At 45.6% G+C, this 26,021-nt stretch overlaps 1 protein-coding gene and 2 long non-coding RNA genes across 7 annotated transcripts in view; 1 reads left to right on the top strand and 2 right to left on the bottom strand.

The window, feature by feature from the left end:
* Positions 1 to 377: 377 nt before the first annotated feature.
* Positions 378 to 3,200, bottom strand: LOC121824641 (uncharacterized). Its single transcript, XR_013046733.1, has 2 exons — positions 3,068 to 3,200; positions 378 to 758 (listed from the first exon to the last, which is right to left on the bottom strand). It is a non-coding gene; the product is annotated as an uncharacterized LOC121824641 (long non-coding RNA).
* Positions 3,201 to 8,563: 5,363 nt separating this feature from the next.
* Positions 8,564 to 12,486, bottom strand: LOC143269929 (uncharacterized). The gene is made up of 2 exons (XR_013046732.1): positions 8,883 to 12,486; positions 8,564 to 8,685 (listed from the first exon to the last, which is right to left on the bottom strand). It is a non-coding gene; the product is annotated as an uncharacterized LOC143269929 (long non-coding RNA).
* A 402-nt stretch (positions 12,487 to 12,888) lies between these two features.
* Positions 12,889 to 26,021, top strand: part of Btbd9 (BTB domain containing 9) — a 381,249-nt gene continuing 368,116 nt past the window's right edge. For 3 of the 5 annotated variants that reach the window (XR_013046731.1, XR_013046730.1, XM_006983072.4), the window contains exon 1: positions 12,893 to 13,041. The gene's annotated coding sequence lies outside the window, so the exon portion shown is untranslated. Of the gene's footprint in view, positions 13,042 to 20,774; positions 20,860 to 26,021 lie in introns of all 5 variants that reach the window. The other 2 variants (XM_076557530.1, XM_042265708.2) reach the window with 2 other exon arrangements.

Genomic DNA, 26,021 nt, shown 5'->3' with positions numbered 1-26,021 from the left:
AGTCCAGGAGTTGACATCTATTTTATTGCTACACCTTAGTTTATAAAAAAAAACACAGACTATTGCCAGGCGGTGGTGGCGCACACCTTTAATCCCAGCACTCAGGAGGCAGAGCCAGGCGGATCTCTGTGAGTTCGAGGCCAGCCTGGTCTACAAAGCAAGATCCAGGACGGGCACCAAAACTATACAGGGAAACACTGTCTAGAAAAACCAAAACCAACCAAACAAACAAACAAAAAAATGGATTATCACTGAGTCTGGATCTCACCATTTAAGCTAGACTGCTGGTCACTGAGTGGGATTCACTTATCTCCAGGCATGCTCAGGATTGGGGTTACAGATGGCATGGGCTACTCCACCAGTTTTTTTCATGTAGGTTTCATGTAGGTTCTGGGAATCCCAAGGTAGTTCCCATACATGTCCAACAGGCACCTTGACCACTGAGCCATCTCCACAGCCTGACTGTGGACATTCCCATCAAGTTTCCAGGTGATGCTAACAAGGCTAGTCAGTCATGGACCACACTTCGAAGATGGTACCCAAGTTATCAGTGTTCTCCATGAATCTGGGGGTGAACAGCACCTAGAGCTGCTGTGACAAGACGCACCCAAACTGCAGGAAGGAAACAGAGAGCACTGTATGGGGACCCTGGTAAATGAGCACTGTCTTTCTCAGGAACTCAGGGAAATCATGACTGAGTCACTTGCTGTGATGTCGCAGGGTCAGTCTTCCTGGCAGCCACTCAGTGGATTCTGATTCTGAAAACAAGTTCAAGAGTAGAAATTGGTAAGCATTTGTTGTTGATGTTTTTCCCAGACAGGGCTTCTCTAGCCCTAGCTGTCCTGGAACTCACTCTGTAGCCCAAGCTGGCCTCAAATTTGCAGAGATCTGCCTGCCTCTGCCTCCTGAGTGCTAGGAGTAGAGGTGTGCACCATTACTGCCCAGCTTGGGTACGCATTTTCAAATTTTGGATGAGTGGCCCTTGGTCTTTCCATCATCCACCTTTGATGTCTTTTGAGAGTAGAGAGTGAGCAAGACATTGGCTGGCTGCCCGCTGGCTTTCCCTTTAAAGCCCAGGTTCTCATAGCTCTCTCCACGACCATCCATCCGCTGCCCCTGACTTTGCTAATCATCTATTACAGTGGGACCTTTCCTCCTATTGAATTAAGGAATTTAGTTATGTCTCGGTACTTCCTACTTTCAGCTCTTCACCTGATAGGTTTTCTGCTATCCCCCCCCCCCCCCCCCCCGCCCCATGTTCACTTCTCAGAAGAACCAATATTACAAGTCAGGAGAAACAGTTACCTCTAGGGAGGAGGAATGATAGTTAACGGGAAGCACAGGGACTTGGGGGGGGGGGGGGCGTGCACACAATGTTCCAATGTTTTTTTTTTTTTCTTTTTACTTACTATGGGTACACTGTGAAAGTCTAACAAGCTGTATTTGTGTGCCTTGCTGTTCCTGTGAGACTTCAGGTAAAAACAATGCTCCTCCCCCAAAAGGAAAGGACCTTAACTGGGAGAAGATTGGCAAGAGGAGCACTCTGCAGGTTAGAACAAAGCAGTCTCTTGGATCAGTCGTGTTGATAGCTCCTTACCATGGTGTACAGTTAGTCACTGGAGAACACACTCTCCTCATTAAAAGAGTGGTGTTTTTAGGGACTGGGGAGACAGCTAAGAGGTTAAAAGCAGTAGCCATGCAAGCTGGAAGCCATATTTTTAAAAAATGGGGGTGTGGGGGGGACTGGATGTGGTGGCATGCATCTGTAATCCCAACACTCCTGTGGTAAGATGGAGGGTGGAGCCAGGGGAATGGCCCAGAAGCTGGCAGGCTGGATAGCCTGAAGTACACAATGCTCACAGTTGCCCTGGGAATGCCCTACGTGCACCCTGGCACGTGCACACACAGGCTTTCCTTGCACTCGCTCCCTCTGCCTCCGTGAATGAACCTGTGTTCGGTAGTTCTCATCTGACTTTCCTGACTGGTCTGTCTCCAGTTTCTCTTCTCTTTTAATTCAGATGAGATTAAAAAGGAGCTGATTCCAGGCAGAAGGCCTTCGCTCCATAGCTAAACGTGGGTCTTGGGGGATTCTTCCTCCCAGGGTGACTGACTGCCAGGTTCCAGACAGGAGTGGGGGGATGGAGTGAACGTGCACTATTCTGTCCTTGTGCCTGGAACAGAAACCATTCCTTTAATCCTCCGTCCTCAGCACTGCCCTTTCTGTACAGTCTCTGCTTTCTCTGGTGATGTCTCCTACTTCCAGGACCTTACCTATCATTTCTTTGATAAAATCCTTTGAGGAGATGAAAAGATTAAGGCTGCATCATAGGCAGAGCAAACACAGAAGTCTAATTAATGATGCACAGTACTATTTGGCCTCTGTGTGTCGGTCTGCCTCGACTTTGGGAACAAGACAGATAAGCTTATTTCCCCGCATGGAGGAACGTCGTTCACTTTTGCCATTTATGTGCCCTTTTGGTCTTATGCCTCTCTTCTATCTCCTGATCAGGGTATTCTTCTTTTTATGTCCTTGGTCTGTCACATTCTGACTGACTGATGCCTTTTTATTTCTACCCTAAAGCAGCCCCTTTCAGATGCTGGCATATCATAACCCTCAGAGAAAACGGTACACTGTATGAAAGAAGCCAGCCACAAAGGACCACAGACTGGATGATTCGTTCCTATGAAATGTCTGGAGCTGCCAAATCTGCAGGGACAGGCAGCAGATTACTTGTTGCCTGGGGCTGGAATGAGGGCTGGGGAATAAGGTGTAACTGACAAGAGGTTGGTGTTTCTTTTCTTTGCACTGAAAAGGCTTGAAGTTGGAACAGACATTTGCAAAGCTTTGTGGACATACTAAAATCCACTCAACTGTGCTCTTTAAACAGACTCATATTCTAGTAAAGCTATTAGAAAAAAACTAACAAACAAAAACCCAGAATGCTGTAGTCACTGATCAGCTTTCTGTCACTAAAAAATACAATACCAAGAAGACATAATTAATTTATGAAGAAAGATTGATTTTTATTTAGTATATGTGTGCGTGTGTGTGCATGCGTGTGGGTACCTGTAGAGGCCAGAAGAGGTTGCTGGATGGTCTGGAGCTGCAGTTACAGGGGTTTGTGAGATGCTCAGTGTGGGTGCTGGGAGCTCAACTTTGGTTCTCTGCAAAAGCAGCAAGTGCTCTAACTGCTGGGCTAAACTCTGTAGTGGGTAGCCATTCCAGCTTGGATCTGGAAGTTCCCACCCCCATTGAGACTCTGGCAACTGTCACGCCTACGAGGCGGGGCCAGGAGAGGCGCTGGGGGAACCGGAGAGCTGGATGGGCGAGCGCTCTCTCTGTGCGCTCGCTTGGTACCGGAACACTGAACGGTGGAGATTGACTGTGCAGAGCTCCGGAGAACACCGCTGGACTGCGTTACACCTTCCCCAGACCCTGCGACCTACCCATTACTTAATTTGTGAGTTACGCCATTAAATAAATATCCTTTTAACTACGTGGAGTGGCCAAAATAATTTCTCCAATACCTGGCGCCCAACGTGGGGCACGAACCCATGACCCTGAGATTAAGAGTCTCATGCTCTACCGACTGAGCTAGCTGGGCTGGTGTCAGAAGTGGGATACGAACCCACGCCTAAAGGTATTGGAGAAATTATTTTGGCCACTCCACGTAGTTAAAAGGATATTTATTTAATGGCGTAACTCACAAATTAAGTAATGGGTAGGTCGCAGGGTCTGGGGAAGGTGTAACGCAGTCCAGCGGTGTTCTCCGGAGCTCTGCACAGTCAATCTCCACCGTTCAGCATTCCGGTACCGAGCGAGCGCACAGAGAGAGCGCTCGCCCATCCAGCTCTCCGGGTCCCCGGCGCCTCTCCTGGCCCCACCTCGTAGGCGTGACAGTTGCCAGAGTCTCAATGGGGGTTGGAACTTCCAGATCCAAGCTGGAATGGCTACCCACTACAAAACTCTCCATCCCCAGAGATGTTTTCAGAGGTTTCAGACTGTGGTCACTTGACCTGGTCGTTCTGGGCCTGTGGTGAGACAGGATTAGTGTGGTGAGGAGAGCTTCTTGCTTTATGGTAGCTGAGGAGCAAAGGCAGACCTTAGCTTTAAACAAAATCTAGTCTCCAAACCCAGTAAGCTATGAGTCTATAAGTAGACCCATCCATTGGTAGGTCAGAGGTCTTATGATCCAGTCCCCGTCCACAGGCCTCCCTTTTTTACTTCTGCACAGGGGATCCAGCCTTCAATGCATGGGGTTTTGCAGGGCAGTCTAGATCTAAACCATGACAGTTGGTTGAAAGATTCTGGGCTTCACCCTAGCTGAGGCTGCTTTCTTCCCAAGGCTTCACAGGGTCTGATTTAGTTGTAACATACATTTGTGAAGAATTCCTATGTGCTGCTGCTCCTGAACCACACCCTGAGAACCACGGCACTGCAGAAGCCCATGCCCTGCAGCAGAGCTATGAGTTGAGCATGGTGAGCATGCCTGTGACTCCAGCTGCTCTGGAGACCGAGGAGGCGAATCACCTTTCCCTTCTTTACTAATGTGCAAGTTACGCCTTTACAGTTCAGTATACATATATGTCTTTTCATTAACTGAAAAATGCTCCATAGTGTATTTCATAACTCACCCAGCTTACTTCCCTACTGAAGAACACTCTCGGTAGGTGCTTCCATTTTTTTTTTTTTTATTTTTTAAAATGCAGCTAGTCGCCGGGCTGTGGTGGCACATGCCTTTAATCTCAGCACTTGAAAGGCAGAGGTAGGCGGATCTCTGTGAGTTCGAGGCCAGTGGTCTACAGAGCGAGTTCTAGGACAGCCAGGGCTACACAGAGAAAGCCTGTCTTAAAAAACAAAAAACAAAACAAAACAAAAAATCATAGTAAATATCCTCAGTATGTGTGTGTGTGTGTGTGTGTGTGTGTGTGTGTGTGTGTGTGTATGTGTGGTGGTGGTGGTGGTGGTATTGTGTTCCCCAAAAATTTTGTGCACCCTAATAAACTTATCTGGGGTCAGAGAACAGAACAGCCACTAGATATAGAGGCCAGAAAATGGTGGCACACATGCCTTTAATCCTATCACTTGGGAGATAGAGATCCTTCTGGATCTCTGAGTTTAAAGCCACATTGGAAACAGCCAGGCATGGTGACTCATGCCTTTAATCCCAGGAAGTGATGGTAGAAAGCAGAAAGGTATTTAAGGCGTGAGGACCAGGAACTAGAGCTGGTTAAGCTTCAGGCTTTCGAGAAGCAGTTCAGCTGAGATCCATTTGGATGAGGACTCAGAAGTTTCCAGTCTGAAGAAACAGAATCAACTGAGGAATTAGCAAGGAGAGGTGGCTGTGGCCTGTTCTGCTTCTCTGATCTTCCAGGCTTGGCTCCAGGTTTGTTCTTATTAATAAGACCATTTAAGATTCGTGCTGGGGGGGGGGGGGCGTTTACATTGGCAGTTTTCAGGGAGAATGGGTTCCCTGGAAGATCTACAAGCAGGTACATTTCAATTGTAGGAGATATTGACACATTCCTTTCCAAGGAAACTGTAGACATTCACAGTCTCCTTTGATCCACTATCCCTGAGGACAAGTGAAATGGAATGCTTTTCATACTTTTTTGGCAAACTACATTTTTCTATTTTATGCAAAGCAGACTTGGTTCCTCTGCCCATTTTCTTCTTTTGGAACATTTGCCTTAGCGCTTTTATGTCAAACGTTTTAGAAACTTCCCTGTTTTTTCATTTTAATATATATATATATATATATATATATATATATATATATATATATATATATATATTCTTTTTCGAGACAGGGTTTCTCTGTGTAGCTTTGTGCCTTTCCTGGAACTCACTTGGTAGCCCAGGCTGGCCTCGAACTCACAGAGATCTGCCTGGCTCTGCCTCCCGAGTGCTGGGATTAAAGGCGTGCGCCACCACAGCCCGGCTCATTTTACTATATTACACGAGAACAAAACTGAGAATCTAAAATATCTTCCCCTTTACCCCACATTGATTTTCCTTAGGGTAGCATATGCATGTCCTACATCAGCTACCTGTGGGTATTTGTCAAACAGCAACAAAAGGAGACGTCCTGAAAACTCTCCAAAGAGGGTGATGGGCATCAGCAGCTCCAGCCATTCCTACGTCGCTCTGTCTTATCCGCCTGAGTCTCCTATGATGTCTAGACCAGCACAGTCCAACAGAACTTTCTACAGTAACCCAAACGGTCCATATGGGAGCTGTCCAACACAGGAGCTCCTGAGTTCTTGAATGTAACCAGAGACTGAGAAATGAATGCTTCAACTGGAGATGGCTTGCCGAGCCTGCAGCTCTTGACTGCTAGCTCCTTACATCCTGACACCCCCCCCCCCGCCCCTGCACCCCTTCTGTGTCTAGCTCACAGTAACCTGCAAATGAAAAAACGGCAATAAGAAAGCCTAGGCAATCACTAATTTTTTAAGGCTCTTGGTATATCAAGAAATGAAGAAATGCCAAAATATAAATATAAAAATTGTGGTATGTTATAATATTTGCCTTGCACTTACATGCTGCTTTTGTGTCCTACAATAAAGATAATTTCAGGATTAAAATATCCAACCGATGAGGTAACCGGTAGTTACATCATATTCAACCACTCTCTACCACCACCTACATAAATATATTAAAGATCTATTAAGACAACAATGAGTCTCTTTTGATTTTTCATGTACTTTCTGTTAAAATTTACATGTGGAAACATGTACTACAGAACATGATCAGATTATTAATCTGTGAGGTAGAATGGAGTTACAAGCAAAGACGATAGTATATAGAGAATTATTCTTTGAAATTCAAGCCTCCTGGAAGACAGCATTGAGAGAGAGGAGAGAAACTGAGTGGATTGGAGAACTCGGGACTTGTTCACTATGATTTCATTTCTCCATCTCCTTCAGAATGAAAGTTAAAGGAATGTCATCCTGCAGAGTTGCGATAGTATCAAAACTTCTCTGGGGATAACTCATTCTTCCTGCTCTTACTAACCCGGGGAGACTCATTAGCCACGGTTCCCAGCCTGAAGTGAGGGCAGAGGCTGCACTTCATGCATCAGATAGCGATCATAAGCATAGTCACCATTCACTTTCTCCAGACAACTGAGGACCGCTGCAACTACACAGAGACTGCAACCATTTATCCACGATTCCGAGCAAGCAAAGCCCAAGCATGCTTGGATCCGGGAACAAGCTAGAATGCAGATATGCAGGCCACGACTTTATACCAGGGCACTCAGTCATGGTCACATTTTTTTCCTCATCTTATTTTGTGGTGCTGGGAACTGAATCCAGAGCCTTGCATGTGTTAAAGCAAATCTGAGCTTCATTCCTAGCCCAGAGCCACAAATCTGACTCAGAGCTTCAGGGCAGCCAAGATGAAAAGAGGAACCATGGGGCCAGTTTCCTCATGCACAAAAAAATGACACCTGTCACTCGAGGTAAAGTCACTTCATGACGCTTGGCTCTGAAAGGAAGTGTCCTGTGGGAGATTTCCTTCAGGGAATGCAAAGCCATCAAGTGCACAGCAAGTCTTGCAGGACAGACATTCATAGGTTCTGAGGGGCTGTTCCTTCTGGGGAGGTGTGATACTTGACAAGTTGGTGTCACACTTGTGGCAGGGGGCGGGAAGTTTTGTGAGCGTGGGTTCGGGACAATATGGACAAGCATGCTTTCTGTGGAACCAGCTATCATTGTGTGCTTGGCTAAAGACAGATACACACTGTTCAGAATTCAGTAATGTCATCAGCAGATGGGAAGGGGGCTGACAACTTTTTGTGAAGAGTGAGCCACACCAAGTGATAATTGTCAACCTTATATGACCATTCCTGTGTCTATGGTAGTAGCTGGGGGGCACAGACAATCTAGGAATTTTCATTAAATCAGGTGTCCAAAAATAAGGGGGAAAATATTCAAGATCAAGTTTTATCAGAAGGTCTGTAAATTCACGGGTTATTTTCTCTTTCTTTTTTTAAAGTTCATATTAGTTGCCAATATTTAGAGATTAATAGATTTCAAGTCCGACAATGTTAGTTGCTTCTATTATACCACATGGCAAAATCTGCTAAGTGGGGTATAGAACATTACCCATCTGCTTGAGCTATTTAAGTACTGAAATGCTCTGCTGGAGAATGGTAGGAGATTTGGATTAATTTTTTTTCAAGTAAGTATTAGTATAAGCATTAGTATATTAGTATTAGTACACACATGTGTGTATCTCTGTGTGTATGTGCATATGTGAGTACAGAAGTTTGATGTCCAGAAGAGGGCGTTGAAGCCCCTGGAACAGGTATTACTGGCAGTGAGCTGCTCCATGTGAGTGCTGGGACTCCAACTCAGATCCTCTCCAAAAGCAGTACATACTCTTAACCACTGAGCCATCTCTCCAGCCTCATTGCTCATTCTTGACTGTAAGAAAATCTGAGTGGGCTCTTATGAAATGTATGGCTACCAACAAAGTCACTGGTTAATAAATGTACCTGGAAGGATAACATACAAAACATCCCCCTTGCTAAAGAAATGAACCTTAGGCATGGCATGGTGGCACATTCCTTTAATCCCAGCACCAGAAAGCAGGCAGATCTCTGAGAGTTCAAGGACAGCCAGGGCTACACAACAAGGCCCTGTCTCACAAACAAAACTAAACAAAAAGAGACTAACCTGAAGCCGGGCGGTGGTGGCGCACGCCTTTAATCCCAGCACTCGGGAGGCAGAGCCAGGCGGATCTCTGTGAGTTCGAGGCCAGCCTGGGCTACCAAGTGAGTTCCAGGAAAGGCGCAAAACTACACAGAGAAACCCTATCTCGAAAAAACCAAAAAAAAAAAAAAAAAAAAAAAAAAAAAAGAAAAAAGACTAACCTGGTATTACTGGACTTAAGCCAATTAAATTGAAAACGTGTCATTTTGGAACGACATTCATTCTCAATGACAAATGGTAACAAGGACAACTACATAAACTCCATCATAACAAAATATTATCAACATATAGGAAAACAGACTTTCTTGTTTCTAAGGCATGGGGAATATGTGTCCAAAGAACCCACATATTATCTAGATTTTATATATATAAATAAAAAAAACAAGAAAGGCCACAGGTTGGGCTAATTTATGCTACTTGAAATGCTTTCTGATCTAGACAATGATTCTTTCAATCTGAACTTTCAAAGTCATGAAACTTGAAACTAGTTCTTGCCCAGAATCTCAATGAGAAATTAAAGTTACGAACATTTAAAAAAGTGTGTGTGTGTGTGTGTGTGTGTGGCTCGCCACATGCATACCAGAGCTCATATGTGAAGGTCAAAGGGCAACTTTGAAAACACTTTATTTTTTGTATGGATGCATGAGCATTTGTGCCATATCCAGGTAGCAGCCATGGAATGACATGCAGAAAGAAGCTGGCTCGCTCTGCCATCTGGGTTCCCTAGGAGTAAACTCAGGTCTTCAGGCTTGCACAGCAAGTACCCTTCTCTATCTGTTGAGCCTTTGGCTGGCCCTGAAACATTCTTTTTAAAATGAGGTTTTTGAAATTATAAAATCTATGCTGTCAATAATTTAGAAAATAAGAAAAATATAGGTAGTTTCCCCAATTATATATGCAGAAAAGCTTCAAACCAACTTCTATAGTTTGGATCTAGAATATTCTTTCAAAGGTCCCCAGGGGAGCATCATTAGGACGTGATGGGGCCTTTAAGATGTGAGGCCTAGTGGTGGGTCCTTAAATCATGGCCTGCTTGTTTTCTTTTTGCTGGTCATGAGGTGAGTGGTTTGCTCTGACATGCATTCTGTCACTCCACAGGCCTAAAACAATGGAGCTAGCGGATACCAGACTGAAACCTCTAGAACTGTGAGCTAGAACAAACATGGTTATCTCAGATATTTTGTTAAGGTGATGATGGGATACTACTACACCAATGGAAAGAGATATGCACACCAATCCACTCAGTTACAAATGCCAAGTGAGCAAATTTACTCAGTGCTTCGGGGCAGGGACTGAATGGGAAACATGGTTACACAATTCATTTATACAACTGGTATAGCCTATGAAGAGAGATGCATCAGCTATCCAGAGTGCCCAAGGATTTGTGACTTCCAACTCGGAAAGAAGAGTCTCTGGTGTTCATGGAAGGGAGAGTGGGATCACACACACACACACACACACACACACACACACACACACACACACACACCAGCCCTGCAACACAAACACTGCTGAGTTGTGTAAGCCGTGTTTCTAGCACCCCTCATGTGAACAGGGAGGATTTGGTATGAATGGTTACAGCACATGGGTTCTAGCATTGGGAATCCTGGCTCTATCACTTATTAACTTTGTGAACTTGAGTAATTACTTCAACTTTCTGTGATGTAGCTTTCTGATCTGTAAGTATGGTAATTAGTAATATCACCTACTCAAGGGCTGTTACAAGACTCGTAATGCCTGAACACTGAAACAGGAGGAGCACAGGTACAGGAATGTGTACCTGGCATGTAGTAAGCACCATTATTACAGCAAATGCTACAATGCATGGGCATTATATTAATATGGAGAAAGAGCATTTTAACCAATTCAGGACTCCGATAGGTTTCCTAGAAAAGGACTGCATGTCATGGATCTAAACCTTAGTCTATTAGCTGTTTTACCCTTATAGTCTGCCTACACCTTAACAAAACCAACCAAACAACAAACCCCATTTATGGCAACCAGCTATCTACCCATGTGTTTACCTTGCCTCCAAACTGAATGGCTTGTATAACTGAGTATAACAGCCACAGCTGTCCAGAGAGAAGTATCACAGCTTATACTAACTCTTAAGTGTTTGGTGAAACGGCCTTAGTTGGATTTTTAAGGATGCTGTTGTTATAAGCAACTGAGTCTAATATAAGAGTTGAGGTTATATTTTTGCCTTGATTGATCTCATCCATGTCTGAGGGCTTAACTTCCTCCAAACCTCAACTTCTCTCATCAGTCACAGACCTGTGTAATTTGGCTGTTTGATGTTTTCCTCTAAATGTGGAGGGCCCCTCCATGAGACCATAACCACAGTGAAGCAGCCTGATAAACTGTGCTTTTTCTTTCTACATGAAGGAGAACGCACCGGGGAACTGTCATCTTTATTGTTGACTGCACTGGTCTCTTATGGCTGTTGTAACAAGTTAGTACAAACTGAGTGCTTTAACAACAATTCATATTAGTGTTCTAGAAGTCAAACGTCCTTAATTCAAGAATCCAGTTGCTTGCCCTTTCCAGCTTCTATAGGCTGCCTGTACTCCCTTGGATCCATTTTTAGGGCCAACTGGGTGATGTCTTCAAATCTCTGTGACCTTTGCTTCTCTCATATGCCCTTTTCCAACTCTGCTCTTGTCCCTAGCCCAGCAGGCCAATTCAGGGTATGTCATGTCCTTAACTGAACCATATCTGCAAACTCCCTTCTGTGATGTTACAGAACGTATTAGCAGATTATGGAGATGGGGGCGGTGTGTGTGTGTGTGTCAGTGTAGGGAACATTATTCTGTAAAACACAATTAACAAAGTTGGAATTGGGTGTTACCTGCGGGCAGTTTCCTAATGTTAAACTCTAGGATTTGCTTTGTACCCCTGGACTAGGCACCTTCATTCCACCACACCCTAACAGTTTCTTCAAAGGCTTCCCACGTCCAGTTTGTTCTTTTAAATTTATCAATCTAGAAGCCAGTTCTCCAAGGAAAAGTAAACTGGGGACATACGTAGCAAAAGCTAGAAGTATTAAATTGATGGATATCATTCCACACGAAAGGCTTGAGGGAGGGTGCTTCTCCAACCAACATACTCATTCACATTCACAGGCACTGCTACCATAGTCATCGGCCAGGAATGCCATCACCGTCTAGCAACACACCACCTACGGACGCAAAGGCATCTTTCTTTCCATCAGCCTATCTCAGCACCCATCCTAGAATCCTGGCCTACTTATTCACCAACTCCTACCCCCACTCCCCACCAGCGCTGGCCTTCACATTCACATTCCCACTCGCAGCGCCTTGGCGGTTCTGATCACTTCTCCAGGGTACTACAATGCGACATTCCCTGGCCCAGCCCCTGCGGTTTCTGTTCATTTTCACTTCCTATTTAAGATGTCTTTGCTTGGAACTGTCTTCCGTCTTCAAAACCTCGCACCCAGCTAAGTACCTAACTTTCAAGGGAGACGACTCTCTAGCTTCAGCCAGGCTCAGACTTGCACCCCGATTTCTACGGCTTGGAAGCCCACAGCCCCTGCTTTCCTTGCTCCACGGTTTCTTCTTACGGGAAAGATGAAGTCCAGTTTTATACTTTACATTTGGTAGTCCTGGAAGGTAGAATGGTGAGTAGTTATAGTCGGCCTTCTGCCACGGTCTTAAAAGTTCGAAGGCGACCAGGTTCCACAGCTGTCTAGTGCAGGCAGGTCGGGTATTATTTTTCACACTGACAGCTGGAGGAAACTGAGTCATGGGATTCCAGGTCTGGCCTTCATCGCACCTTAATGTTGTTAATGACTCACTTGGCTCACTCTTCCTCCTTGTAGAACTTTCTCGCACCTAGCCGACTGTCCATCAGTGAACCAGCTTAGGGATTTCCCCAACAGGCGCTCCGGCTCTTCCCCATACGCAGTGACGCGACCGATGACGCTATTCAGTGACGTGCGATGACGTGACTTACCCCGAGCCAGGTGCCGGCAGGGCGGCCACACCCTGAGGGCTTCAGTTCAGGAGGGGCAATCGCCTCCGACGGGCGGAGACGCGCCACAAAACCCCGCCGGAAGCGACCCGGGGGCCCTGAAATCCTGGGTCCTACCGGCCCACGGGGGATCCGTTGCTAAGTGACGCCAGCGCGCAGAGCGCGTGCGCGGCCACGGCGGTGTGCGTGAAGGCGGGCGCGCGCCGCGACGGCGGCGGCGGGGAAGGCGGCGACGGCGGCGGTCGAGGGGGCGGCGGCCACGAGGCAAGGTCGTTGCTGGCGGAAGAGGCGTGTGTGGCGGCTGTTAGGTCGCTGAGGAACATCGTCGGGGTGAGTCGCCGGGACCCCTTGGGGGTGGGGTGGAGGTGGGGCCTGGCCGCACCTGCTGCGCGGGCCCGGGCCGCGGAGACGCGCGCCCCCCGCCGCCCTCCCCATCGCCGTACCCGCGCGCGCCGCTCCACGCCCCTCGGCCGCTGGTTCCGGGGGCGGGGACGGGGGCTGACGAGGCTCAGTTCCCGGGCCTGGCGCTCTGGGGGGGTGGGGGAGCCGGGCGGGGGGCGCTGGGCAAGGGTGCGGAGGGACAAGTGACTGGAGTCCGGCATGACGCTGCCAGTTTCCCTTCCACGGGGGAATTCGAAGCGGCAGAAGCCCGCGATCCTCAGCAGCCTCGCGCCGGGACAAGAGATGCGACTTTGCCAGCCTGACAAACGCGGAAACGGGGACCCTCGGGGCTTAGGGGTTCACCAAGTTTTAGGTTAACCCCGGAGGGCTTCGTCGGTTCTGCCCTGGCGGGTCCCGGAGCAGGAGCGGGCAGTTAGGGAGAGTTAGGAGTCGCTAGATTCGGGCACACCCACGACCTGGGGATGGCGACCTGTCAGTGGAGATGCCGGGCGGCCAACCAGTTGCCTGGACCTCCAGCCTCACGTGTATGCCCACGTGCTTCTCTTATTCTTTTTTTTTTTTTTTAAATCCAGTGTTGGTACGCGTTTTGAAGCCAGAGAACCATACCCATCCAGTGTTGTTACTTCCTCATAGACTGGAAACGGCTCTTGTATTTATCTCCAAGAACTTGCTGTGCGTTGGGCCACTGCAAGGGCCTCGAGGGTAGGGCAGCCCTGCCTCTTGTGTGTGTTTTCTCTACAAGCGGGCAGGCGGTTATTTATCGAATGAAAATCTAGCTTGCATTCCACGTGTGGGCTAGAGTGGTGCAGCTGGAGCAAAGAGATGCAGCCAGCCCTCAGTCAGTACTGTGCGCGGGACTCCAGTGGGTTGAATGTGTGGTGGTTGTCCTGACCATCCTTGGGGAAGGAGGAGTAATGGAGACAGACGGAAGAAGTCTTTTTCCCCCATTACCTGTTAAAGGCAGTGCCTAGAACCAATGACAAGGGAGCATTGGCATTTAGTCATGATTTATGCATAAAAATAGAGTGACATACCTTCAGTTTCCACCCAGCTCTACAACCCAGAGATTCCGTTTTATAACCGAGGCTGTCAAGTATGACATCTGAAGTTCTCCCGTCTTGGAATCAGTAAAGCTGTGTAAAGCCGAATACTCAAGAGCCACTGTTCATTTATGAACTTTCGGGACTAGAGTCATCCGTTTTCCTTTTCTGCCTGTGTCTCCTAGAAAACTGCATGCTACAGAGTGGACACACAGTAGGTAGAGCATCACACTGCATAAATGGTTTTCAGAGAAGCATTTAGTCTCAGCCTTCACAGAGCCAATACGACCGTTCCTCTCTTTTCAGAGCTGTGCTAAATTAGTGAGAGGATTGTGGGATCACAAGTGAGTAGATGACCAGCCTTTTTCCTTTAACAACGAACCCTCTAGTCAGGAAAAAAGAGCGTGTATCTATAAAAGAGTCATGGAACTAAATGAGGTAGTAGTATTAGATGGGACTGTAGTACCGGAGAAATTTAGACAAGAGGAGGTCAGAGATAGGGGACTCTGGAAGGAAGACTAGGGCTGGCCTTTGAAGGAAGTGTAAAATTGGAGTTAGGAAAGAGTTAAGAAGTCCTGTTGTGAAAAGTTAATGTGAATTTGTTCGTTGGCGGAGGGATATTTTGAGGAGACTTGTGTTGACTGGGGCAGAGAAAGTTTTCTGACACAGAAATAGAAGAGAAAACTTAATGGGGATGCAGTGTTACAGCCGGCCTCCTAATAGGGTGGAGCTTGTGCTCGTTAGCTGTCACCTTGGCTCAAACTAGAATCCCTGGGAAGAGGGAACCGCCATTGAGGAAGTGCTTCCATCAGACTGGCCTGTGTACAGTCTGTGGGGGCGTTTCCTTAGTGATGATTGATGTAGGAGTGCCTCCTTAACCCCCTGCAGAGCCACCCTGCGGATGGTCCCGGGTTGTGGAGAAGGCAAGCCAGTAAACAACAGCACCTGGCTCCTGCCTCCAGGTTCCAGCCTTTGCTGTCCTTGATGATAGACAATTAGCCTGTAAACAAAATAAGCCCTCCCCCAAGTTGGTTTTGATTAATGTTTTATCACAGCAACAGAAAAACTAGAACAGAGTCTGTTTGCATGGGGCATGAGGTGGTGAGTTGATCAGAATAAAGTCTCAGACAGGAATAAGTTACAAGTGTTATTCTTTTAAAACATCTATTTGTTTCTTGAGAGAGGGTCTTACCATATATCCCTGGCTGGCCTAGAACTTGTGTAGATCATGTTGGCCTCAGACTTAGTATGATCTTCCTGACTCTGCTCCTGATTACTGGGAATACAGATATGAGCCGCCATGCCATGCCTAAAAAAATGTTATTTTTACTTAAAGGATATCCAGTTGAGCCAGGACCAGAATTCTGTATCCTTCGATTTCATTTAGTAATTGGAATAAATGCTTCATTCCTGTGCTTTTTCCCTAGGTTGTCAGTACTACATGGCTCAGCCCCCCAAATCTACCTAATGGGTTTAGGCTGCTGTTCTGGACAATTACAGAAATGATGTAACCAAAGTCGTCATCTAACCATACTCAGTGACACAGTTACCATTGAGATTATCTCTCACAGTGCCCTGCTAAGCAATTACTGCTGATCCTGTGACAAAAATACAAATGATGTTAGCTAGAAAGGGAGCCTCTCTGAAGGAAGATACGAAGAAACATTGACAAAAAGATCTGACAGTAATTACACACTGCTGGGGAATATTAAATTATCTATAACTTTTTTGTTATTAGAAAGTTCTTGAGCTGTTTGTAGTCACGTAATCTCAACACTTGGAAAGTGAAGGCAAGAGGCTCAGGGACTCAACGACATCCCCTGCAACAGTGATTTTGAGGCTAGCCAGGGCTACAAGAGTCTGTCTCACTCTCATTCCCCCCCACAAAGAGACAGAATTCTGTAGAATGGTTTGGAAGCCTGAGGTGGAATTGCTAAGTGGGATGTGTAAGGTTACTCGGCAAATGTTGCATTATTTAACAACTCAGCAGACGTTGATGAGGCGCTAGCTGTAACTAGTTCTGTCTGGTGCTGAGAGGAGGGCATAGATGAATGAGGTGCTGCAATACTCTTGGCATCAAGTCTTCATCAGAGATGATAAACCACTGGCTGTTGTGTGTTGTGACAGGTTAATCACTGGGAATTAACAAAGTGCTAGAGAAATTGACTGCATTTGGGGAAACATTGATGTTGAAAGATTAGGAGAGAAGAGGATAGACCTTATCCCCACTTAACCTGAAGTGTGTTTTTGCTGTGTATGGGGAGGAAGGAGCTTTCTAGGTAGACAGTCTAAGGAGTGTTGCTGACTGTTGAAATTGAATGGTCGTTTTGGAGACATCTTGAGTTGTTTCTTACCCGACTGATGTGTGGTAGTAGAGATAGGATAGATATATTAAAGACAAGTTATGAAGGCATCTTCCATTCTATTTTTTTCTTTCTTTTTTTGTGAGACAGGGTCTCTATAGCCCTGGTTGTCCTAGAACTCATTATGTGTATCAGGCTGGCCTTGAATTCACAGAGATCCACCTGCCTGTGCCTCTCGAGTGCTGGGAGCAAAAGTGTGTACCGCCATGCCTGGCCCACTCTATTTTAAAGGTCCACTGCTCACTTACTTGGCAATGGAAAGCAAAGAAAGCAGATCAAGCACGTCCTCAGGAGTAATCAAGAGTCCCGCATAGGTTGCTTTAGAGTGGAGAGGCAGGAATGTGCTGCTATCTCAGGAAAGGAAATGGATGATTAGAGTTCAGAAACATTTTAGTTGTTCGAAGTTTAAAATTTTCAGAACACATAGAAGGGGAGGGAGAATAAGTTCAAGAGGACACGCTCCTGTGACCAAGTGATTATGATGCCATTAACTTGGAAAACAACAGAGGGATGGTTTAAGTGCAGAGAAACAATAGTGCTGTGTTAATTTTAAGGAGCGTATGGGGAGCTTCAGTAGACAGATCCACTGTGTCGGTAGTTCAGAATTCTCCTTCAGAGTTGGAGAGAACCAGGAACAGTGTAGTGTGAATGACAGCTGAGACCACAGGAATAGCAACTTTCCAAGGAGTGTATAGGGTAGTCATTAACTCTGGGAGCTTTGGAGGCAGGAGGATACCAGCCCAAATCCCTGTTGTGAGTGACCTTGCACAAATTAATGTCTTTTATTCTCGGCTTTTTGTTGGAATTAAAGAATTATTGTGAAGACTGAATAATACAGTGTGTACTTGGTGATATCAGCACATGCCTTGTGTACAAATGTTAAACAAAAGGCAGCTGTTGCTACAATAATAGTAATAGATGTAGAAGTAGACAGTCTGATTACATAAAAACAAACAAAAACAAAAAACAGATAATGAGAATTAGAAAGGACAAAAAATGGAACTTGGAAAACCAACAGGTGAATCAGTATTTAATAAAACTCAGGTCATTTCTAGGCTAGACCAGCTTTCATTCTGTTTTCTGTTTCTGTGAGGAAATACTGAAGACTAAAGAGTTTATAAACAACAGAAATTTGTTTCCTCAGTGTTCTAGAAGTTGAGATGTCCAGGGTCACTTGGTAGATCCTGTGGTGAAGGGTGGTATCTGTCTCTCCCTTTCTCCTTTTATAGGAACCTCACCCCTGGAGAAACAGCAGAGGCCTCCTGTCTTACCGCCTCACAAATGCTCTGTCTTTACACAGTAGCACTGAGGATTAAGTTTCCAACCCGTGAGCTCTGGAGAACCTTAAAACCATGGAGGTTCCCAAACTTGAGCATGCATCAGGAGTCCATGGAGGCCTTGGTAAAACCAGAAATCCAGGCCCATTCTCTGTAAGTTTCAGATCGAGTGTGTTTAGACTGGGCTTGAACAAGTGCCCAGGAGATGCTGGGACCAAACTTGAAGACAACCAAGGTACCCTGTGAATAGAAGAGAGATGAGCATGGACATCAAGAAGATAGTGACATTTTTGGAGAAGCAGGGAGAAGTTCAGAGAAGAATCAGGAATGTAATAGTTTTCAGACTATAGGTTCATCACCTGAGTAGTTCCATAGAGCTCATTTGTAGCTGTCTCCTCAGAATCTACCAAATGCCTGTTGTGTGACAGTGTTTGGGGGACTATGTCCTTCACATAATTTCACTCCTGCTCTCCATACACTAAATGAGGACACTATTTCTAATTTTACACATATAAAATAGCTACAGAATTTTTTATTTTTATTTTTATTTTTATTTTTTTAGTTTTTCAAGACAGGGTTTGTCTGTCTGGAACTCACTCTGTAGACCAGGCTGGACGTGAACTCACGAAGATCCACCTGCCTCTGCCTCCTGAGTGCTGGGATTAAAGGTGTATGCCACCACTGTCCGGGCAGAAAAGTTTTTAATAAGCTGGAGTATAACTTGTGCATTTGGCTTTGTGTTAAATTCTTTCTCCTCACCCTTTTTTAGAAGAATGACAGTTCAGGTTGTAAAATCAGTTGTTTTTTGTGAACTTGGGAAGTAATGGAGGACTTGCCTCCATCATCTTGGCCCGTGGGCATTTTCTTGACCAGTACTTGATGTGGAGGGTCCAGCCCACGGGCTGGTTCCCACCCCCGGGCAGGTGGTCCTAGGTGCTATAAGAAACTTGTAGAAACTGTGGCCATGCCAGGAAGCAGTGTTCCTTCATGGTCTCTGCTTCACTTCCTGCCTCCAGTTCCTGCTTGAGCTCCTGCCCCGACTTCCTCAGTGATGGACTGTAAATTGTAAACGGAAATAAACCCTTTCCTCCCCAAGCTGGTTTCAGTCAGTGTGTTCTCACAGCATCAGAAAGCAAGCCAGATCACAAAGTCACTGTGAATAATGTGTGTGTGCCAGGATTCCCATGTGCATTATCTTAGGGAAGCAAATGATAGACTCTTTGTTTCTAGAGAGTTTACAGAAAGTTTGATAAGATGTGCAGAGCCAAAGGAAGGAAACAGAAGTCTAGCCATGGAAACTCGGACGTAGAGGACTCTGAGTCTAGGGACTGTTTGTGGAGGTACCTTTGGTCCTCTGTGACACATGTACTGAGGACTTCTAGCATGCAGCACAGATGCTAGTATTACTTGTCTTTTTCTTTCTAATAGGAAGTTGAAAACGAGTTGTTTAATCTCTCTTATTTCTTTTCTCTGTCAAGTTATTAAGTAGTTACTGTTTCTCCAGATTTTGTGTGAGGTGTTAGGCAGGAAGAAAGAAATGGTCATTGTTCTGGGCACCTGAGCTGATTGTAAATAGGCAGGGTGAATGTATGCACATGTATGTTGTCGGGATAGGGGAGGAGGCCTGATTTTTAAAATGTTCAAATTATACTTATAAGAACAGTGTCTTGAGAACTTGAAGTTAAATTTATCGGCTTTTTGTATGCAAGGTGCCATGAAGAGTAGAGACATGTTTAGCTTTTTTCTTTGCAATCCAATTTGTAATTTGGTAGAAGAGCGAGTGCAATTAGAGAAAGAAAATAGACTGCTACAAGGAATATGTTAAGCTTTATAAATATTGATTGCAGGCTAGGGACTTGTGCTTGTTGAGTGGGTAAGTGTTCAGTTTTGATTTCAATTCATAAGTCATTGTAATCTTTCAGAATTATAACGAGTCTGGGACTGAGGATGTAGCTTACTTGATAGAGGCCTTTGGAGCACATTTAAGATCTAGTCCATGCCTAGCAAACATGAAAACCTGAGTTTGATCTCTAATACTGAATAACTGGGCATGATGGCACACAAGCTGCCCATACCTGTACTCCCAGCACTTGGGAGGTGGCAGCCGGAGGCTCAGAAGAAGTTCATGGTCATCTTCAGCTACATAGTGAATGAGAAGCAAGCCAGGGACATGTGAGACTCTACCAAAAAAAGCCATAAATCTGGACATATTGACCCTCTTGGGCTACTTCTTGCATCTGAATATGAGACACAAAAATATTCCAGTGGTCTGTGTCCTTGCAGTTCGTGATTTGGGAGGTATACACAGTGTGTTAGCCAGCTTTCCTGTAGTGTGATAAATATTTGAAGTAAACCAGCTTAATAAGAAAAAGGTTTATCTTGACTTATAGTTTAGGAGTTTTGTGTCCATAACTGGGCACACTTACTTTTAGGCCTGCGATGTATGTCTGTGTTGGGGAGGCACATCATGACTAGAGAAAAGTCCAGGGTTCTGCAGTCACCTTTGAGGGTAGAGTCCTAACGACATAAGCTCCCTAGGCTTCACCTCCTGAAGGTAGACTCCTGTCCTCTGCTAATCACAGACTGTGCCAAGCCTTAATGCTTGGACCTTTGGAGGCTATTCCAAATCCAAGACGTAGCATGCGTATAAGGAGAGCACTTGTTACAGTTTGTATCGCGAATGTTCCCTAGAGTCCTGTTAATGCTAATAGCATTTTTGGAAAATGGCAGAGCTTTTAGGAGGGAGGGAGGACTACTAGAAGGAATTTAGGTTATCGAGGCATGCCACTGTAGAAGATATCTGGGACCCCATCCCAGTCCTGTTTGTCGCTTTGCTTCCTCGCCGCTGTGAGGTAAGTATGTCGTGTGCTTTCTGCTGTAATGTAGTGCTTCAGCACAGGTCAGGAAGGCAGTGGACCAGCCACTCGTTAACTGAAGCCTCTGTGAGCACAAACGACTCTTTTCTCCTTTCAACTTCTCAGGCGTTTGTCACAGTGATAGAAAGCTGACTGATCCAAGAGTCATTAACAGCCGGGAGCCATGTATTGAGTTTCAGTAATATGTGAGGTGAGGCCCCCTCTATGCATTCTTTAATTCTGATAATGGTCTTGAAAACCCGACAACTATCCCCATTGTACTAATGAGCCAAGTGAGTTCCAGAATGGGGAGCAATTTGTCTGTAGTTTGTAGCCAGTGAGGGATGGCAATGAGCTTCAGCCCTAGGCTTAGACTCTTAATACCAATGCTTTTTCTAGTTAGTGTCAACTCCTGGTTTCAACGTGGGGTCTTAGCGTGTGAATGTCCTGATGGACACACACACACATAGACACACATTCTGCAGATTATGCAAAACTTGCTAGAACAGGTCAGAATCTTAGTAAGTTCTTAAGTACTTGAAGATAATTTGATAACATATCTAAGGTTAGAGAGGAGAGGAGCCTGACAGGCCACAATGCTGATTATCCTATGAACAAGTGCTAATTTTTTGAATGATACATTTTACATAAGCATTTGGTTTTCTTTATATACAAGTTCAACATGTTCTAGAAATATAATTTTTCATGCTAATCAATAGCATTTGAAGTAAATTCAGAACTTAAACAAAATCCCTTTGTGGTGGTTTGAATGAGAATAGCCCCATAGACTCATATATTTAAATGCTTGGTCCTCAGTTGGTGGAACTGTTTGGGAATGACTAGGAGGTGTGGCCTTGTTGGAGGAGGCTTGTCACGGGGGGGGGGGGGGGGGGGGCTGGGCCTGTGGCTTTACCTTTATCAGTTAGTACTGCTGCCTCCTGCCTGTGGCTTAGATGCAAGCTCTCAGCTACTGCTCAGCTCCATGCCTGCCTGTCTCCCGCCATGCTCCCTCTGTGATGGTTATGAACTCACCCTCTGAAACTGTAAGCCCTCAATAAACTCTTTGTTTTATATGTTGACCTAGTCATGGTGTCTCTTCACAGCAATAGAAAAGTAACAAAGACACCCTTGAAATCTTATCCCAAACAGTGTAATCCTTGAGATTCAGTAGCTAATCTCTCTTCTGTCTGCCTCACTTATTCCTTCCACTGAAGTGTTTAAGTCTTCACAAAGTGAGTGCATTCTATTTGTGGTGTAATGCAGTTATTTTGATTTGGTTCCTAGCATTTTGACTGAGTTACTCTACTTCATTCTATTTTCTACATTCCTAGAAATATATCCTGTAATTATCTTTGTAAGAGTCAGTTTTATCTAACTTCACAGTAAATATTTGTACAGTAATTATAATTCTGCAAATGGATAGCTACTAAATACCCTACCAGTCATCTCTTGCAGTCTAAGAAATCAATCCAAGATTTAGTTGTTTCAAACACAAACTTTTTTTTTCTGTCACAATTACTGTGGGTCAGGAACTCAAGTAGCCTAGCCGTGTGGTTCCAGCTCATAGTGCCTGATGAGTTTCAGTGTGACTTTTGAAGTACTGTAGCCTTTGTCCAAAGGCTCAGATAGGCTGGGGGAGTCTGCTTGCAAGATGACATACTCAGATGACTGTTGGCCTTACACCTTCATGGAGGCTGCTTGAGGTTCCTCAGTTGTCACTGGGCCTCATCCAGAGCCAGTCATGAAAGAGTGAGAAAGAGCCCATACATCTGCATGCCGTTTTGAATATCAGTGTTACTTCTGTTTTATTTCAACTGTTAGAGCACCTGTAATAGAGCTGAATCTGTAAGTCAGGCCTATGCTTAAGAGAGCAGGTAGGCTCCATCTGCTTTGGAAGGAGGAATCAAAGATTTTGTGAACATTTTTTGAAAGTGGACAAATTTTAAGCAATCATAGGACCTTTTCCCAGAGGAAGCCATTTCATCAGCTGCAGTTGTCTCTGTTAGACACATGCAGTCATTTTTCTGACTTGTATGTTCACAGTGTGGGAAAAAGGATTATCAAAGCATTTTAAAATTAAAGCAAGTTCTCTAGCTGGCAGATTTGTGGATTCCTTGAAGTTTTCTTATCTGTCACATTAGTGTTAACACAAATGCACCCAGAATGCTTTCATTTTATGCATTCTTTTTTATGGGAGGAGGAAAAGGCAAGGGAGACAGGATAGACAGGGTCTTACTGTATAGCCCAGGGAGGTCTTGAACTTACATATCTATGCTTCTGTACTTTTGTTCATCCTTAAAAGTTTTGATCTTTTAAGATACAGCCACACAGTTTGTCCCAGTTAGTTTTGCTGTCAACTTGACACACCTGGGAAGAGCAAACCTCAGTTGAAGAATTGTCTCAATTGGGTTGGCCTGTGGGTATGTCCGTTGGGCTAATGAATGCCTGAGGACCCACTCACTGTGGGCAGTGCCATTCCTTCCTGTCATGGCTTCCTTAATGGGGGGCTATTACGTGTAAGGTTGCTTTTGGTCAGTGCTTTATCACAGCAACAAAGAAGTAAACTAGAAAATTCTAGGTGATGTCATTGACCTTACAAGCTTGCAGAAGCAATGTGCTTCCTTAGCCTCTCAGAAGGTGGCATGCCTTACCTGTGTGTCTTCAGTTATCCCACTTGGTTTATCCATGGACACTACTTAGAGAAACAAAATATACTCAGTTGATTTCCTTTGGACTGTTGGGCCACTTCCTTAGTCTTTGTCTTCACATTCCTTCTCCGCCCTGGGCAGGACTGATCAAGGTGAGCCACCTCTACCAAGTTCACCAGGGATGGGGAAATGCAGGGTAGACTCTAAGGAAGGGAGTGGAAGTGGACTGACTCGGGGAGAATGTCTGTGGAGAACTAAGTGCTTCCTGTTCATGCTACTGTACCAAACGTGTATCTGTGGAGGAAACAGTTGATGCTAGTGGATGGAATCCTGTCATGCTCTGTTAGATCTTACTTAGGTTTGGCTCGAGTATCTCTCACTGTGGACTTTTTCTTTCATTACCCAGCACTACTGCAAACATGACAGTGGACTTTGAAAGCCCCTCACCAAGGCTATCTCCACAGTCCCACCAGGCATTAGGTGAAGGTGCCTCATTTAAGAGTGCACCTGAAGAAGCAAGCATGGGAAATTAGTTTACAAAGGGTACAAAGCCCAGGCGTTGCTGTGGCATTCTTGGGAGATTTAGTTGGGTAAGGCACAAGTGATAGTCACCAAGGTGACTGGGAAAAGTTTGCAATAGTCTGTGCCTATAATGTTAGTGAGCACACAAAAGGTAAAAGCAGATGCTCCAGGAAGCCATAAGGTGGTTAACTGGGAATCCCAGTGCCAAGAGTGGGTTACCTCCCTGGGATTTGTTGGCCCTATAGGTCTCTAAAGCAATAAGCCTATTGCCACTGTTGTTGGATGCATTCTGGAACGGAATAGTATAGACTGTTCCTGAAGAGGTTGTGTGCTTTGGTTGCAGGGCTTGAAGAAGCTAAGCTAGGGGTGGGTCGGAAGTGTCTCCTCCCTGTGAGCTAGCTCCCCTAGTGAATTAAGTCCCAAAGTCCCTCTCAGCTGTGGATCCTGCATGCTTGTGTTGGAAGTTCTCTGCAAGATGTGCCAGCCTGTGCAGTGGTAGTGTGAGTGGTTATGGATGGAATCAAGTTCTGTAGACTTAAGGCCTGGTCCACAGGAGGGAATTCACATATGGTACTGGGACCTTAGAAAAGAACCCGTGACCAGAAAGTCATAGGCTCCAGTGGAGAAGCAGCTTCTATTACTTGGCTAACTGATGTGCTCGCTAAGATGCTTCTCTACACTTGTGTTTACAATTATAGGTTATTACTGTAGGCTGCACCTGTTTTGGCATTTTTTCATCCCCCCCTTTCCTTTTCCTCCCTTGGGTTTTGTAGTAGAAGACATACCCCCATAGTTTGCCACCATCCACTTTCTTGAGACAGAGGAATGATGAAAGGGCAGGAAGGTTTGGCACCTCCTGACGTCTGTGTCACCTCTTTCCTGTCTCAGAGACTCTTGTAGAAGAGGGAGAGCAAAGAAAATATAAGCCAGCCGGAGGAGGAGAGGGCAGGCATTCTGCTGTGCCAGCTTGTGAAAGAGCCATGGGCTTGTTGACTGTGCCCATCTCCTCGTGGAGGGTGGGAGGATCACGGGACCCTCACCCGAGCTGCTCCCTACCACCTGTTATGTGACTGTGTCTTAATTAACATGCGGCCTCCGGAGGGCTTAGAGTGTATCGGCTGGGAGACTAGGGCAGGCGTTTCCATCTCCGCAGCTGTGGCCGAGCTCTCTTCCTTCCTGGGTGTCTTAGTTTCCTTTTGCTGTGTTAAGACATCGTGAGCATGGAACTTACAGAAGAAAGGTTATTAGGTGTACAGTTTCAGAGGGTGAGTCCATGATCATCATGGTGGGGAGCAGGAGCTGAGAAACCTTAAATCTGATCCACAAGCAAGAGAGAGCGAGAGATGGGTCGAGGGAGTGGGCACATGTAGAAACCTCAAAGCCCTACTCCCAGTGGCATACCTCCTCCAACAAGGCCACAACTAATCCTCCCAAACAAGTTCACCGGCTCTGGACCAAGCATTCAAACCCATGAACCTGTGAGGGAGGCCGTTCTCCTTCAAACCATCACACTGGGTAAAGGCTTTCTCAGAGCAGCTTTGTGGGGAAGGAGCACCCACACTCCTGTAAGGGATCCAGTGCACTCATAGGTTCCCCAGAGTGAACTTTGGTGGGATCCTGCGGTCTGTCTTGGGACCTTGAGAGGAGAGTAGACATTGTTCTTCTCCCCCTGGGAAGGAATTAGCAACAAGGGGTAAGTGGGGCAACATATGCCCTGTTTATGAACCGTGACCTTGTACAGTTATCAGGTGTTAAGTACCAGACACTGTTAAGTTTGCTTTAGGCATTGTTATCCCGTGGGGTAATCACAGGGAAAGTGTGCAGGTGCAGAGCTTTTTACCTGGAGACTTGTTACAGAGGCGTCAAGCAGAGGAATAACAGATCATCTTCACCTGGTGTTGAATATCCCCTAAGTAGAAATGGGCTTGTGAATCAAGCAGGCTGCAGAAGGCTAGTTGGGAAGCCATTAAGGCGGTCTAGATGAGAGCTGTTTGAAACCTGACTTAGAAAATAGCTGTTCATTGCTTTAGTTGTTGCTGTGACTAGTACTGGACAAGAAGCCATTTAAGGAGAGACATTTTCAGTTTGGCTCACGGTGTGAGAGAGGGGTCTATCATGGTTGGAAGGGGTGGTGGCAGAGAGGGAGCCTGTGCATTCTTTTCTAGGCAGATCAGGAAGCAGAACCCGAGTTCAGCTGTCTTGC

The sequence above is a fragment of the Peromyscus maniculatus genome, chromosome 21 (assembly GCF_049852395.1).
Source record: "Peromyscus maniculatus bairdii isolate BWxNUB_F1_BW_parent chromosome 21, HU_Pman_BW_mat_3.1, whole genome shotgun sequence".
Taxonomy (NCBI): domain Eukaryota; kingdom Metazoa; phylum Chordata; class Mammalia; order Rodentia; family Cricetidae; genus Peromyscus; species Peromyscus maniculatus.
This window is presented reverse-complemented; position numbering and strand designations above follow the sequence as displayed.